Below are 1,657 nucleotides of genomic sequence, written 5' to 3'. Positions count from 1 at the left end.
GAAGAAGAAGAAGAAGAAGAAGAAGAAGAAGAAGAAGAAGAAGAAGAAGAAGAAGAAGAAGAAGAAGAAGAAGAAGAAGAAGGTAACAGTGCATTTTAGGGTTTAGTATATAAAATATGTATCAATAGTTACACAACAGATGGAAAGGATGATTAGAAATACATGATTGTAAGGTAATTAAGCTATATTCAAGTGTATTATACAACTTGAAGATAAATATTGTAAACTAAGGCCTAAGATGCAAAAGACAGATGTTTGAGAACATTTAATTTTTTTTCCTACTTAGAAAAAAGAAACAACCAAGAGAAAAAAAAACAAAACACCTCTTAACCAAGTAGGTCTAAACTAGGCCTAAGTAGGGATTTTCTTAAACGCCTACAAGGCAAATACCAAAACTCTCATTTAACAGCCATGTATGATATAAAAGCTGAACTGTGCACTACAAATACCATATTTTACAGAATTTAAGGAGTAAATTGCAAAAAAAATAAAATTTCTAAAGATGTCTGCATCATTACCTTTAGAACAGTTTGTAACATCAAGTTCACTAGCATTTCAAATGCTCGTGATTTCTTCCTTCACATCCAAGACTTTTCAAGTGCACAAGAAAGGTATGAACTTCTCCCATGCTACCCCCAGGCAACCATTTCTCCGTCTTTTGTAACCCAGGACCCGGCTTCTTGGGTGTGTGATCTGTCTAGTTTCATGGGGCTCCATCCTCTGAAGAGTCACCATATTTAATTTATTGCTTTTGTTGCTGTTTTAAATTCTTAGTAATTTTGGGCCAGGGATGTAACTCAAAAGCACAGTGCCTGCCTGGCAGGTGCAGGGTCTTGAGTTTGATTCCCAGTACAAAAAAAATTCTTTGCAATTTTTTAGTAAGGGTCCTTCATTGTTCTTGTATTTTGGATCTGGAACACTATTTAGTTCCTTCCTCCTTGCACCCTCATAAGAAATTCCTAGTGTTAAGACCCTGCACCTTCTGTTTGTTCAAATCTTTTTATATCAATTTGATATGATACCATGAAATCCAGAACAAGAACCCCTTCTTCTTTTTGTCCTGTATTTCTATGATGCATAGAAGCACTACGGATATTATCTTTCCACATTCTTAATGTATTCTTAAAGACCCAGCTCATTTTTCAATCCTTCATTTCATTACAATTGCCCTGTCTCTGGGAAGCTAATATCAGTTCATTGAGAAAAAAGTGAGAGATAATTTGAGGATGATATTTTTAATCTTATTCACAAGTACTCATATTTTTTGATTTTTATTAGAAGAATATATAATATAGTAAGTGATTTTCAGTCCTAGCTGAATGTTCCAATCACCTGGGAACTTTAAAAAGAAATTCACTGCAGGACAAGAACAAGTGAATTGGAATTTCTGGAAATGAGTCCATTTGGTAGTCTTTTAAAATATTTTTCTAAGTTGTAGTAATAGGTAATTCATAAGAATGTACAGATAAACAATTTCCATAAAAAGTGTTTGTAGTAATAAGTCATTTAGAAGGTCTCTGGATACAGCAAACAAACATAATGGAAAGATAGCTTACTGATAATTTAACCAAAAGAAAACATTTAAGAATAAGTCTAATGATATATGTACAAAAATGTCTATACAGAGAAACCAAAGCATTAACCACAGAAATAAAAA

The sequence above is a fragment of the Chinchilla lanigera genome, unplaced genomic scaffold, assembly GCF_000276665.1.
Source record: "Chinchilla lanigera isolate Chin_1 unplaced genomic scaffold, ChiLan1.0 scaffold00077, whole genome shotgun sequence".
Classification (NCBI taxonomy): Eukaryota; Metazoa; Chordata; class Mammalia; order Rodentia; family Chinchillidae; genus Chinchilla; species Chinchilla lanigera.
Note: the sequence above shows the minus strand (reverse complement) of the source record.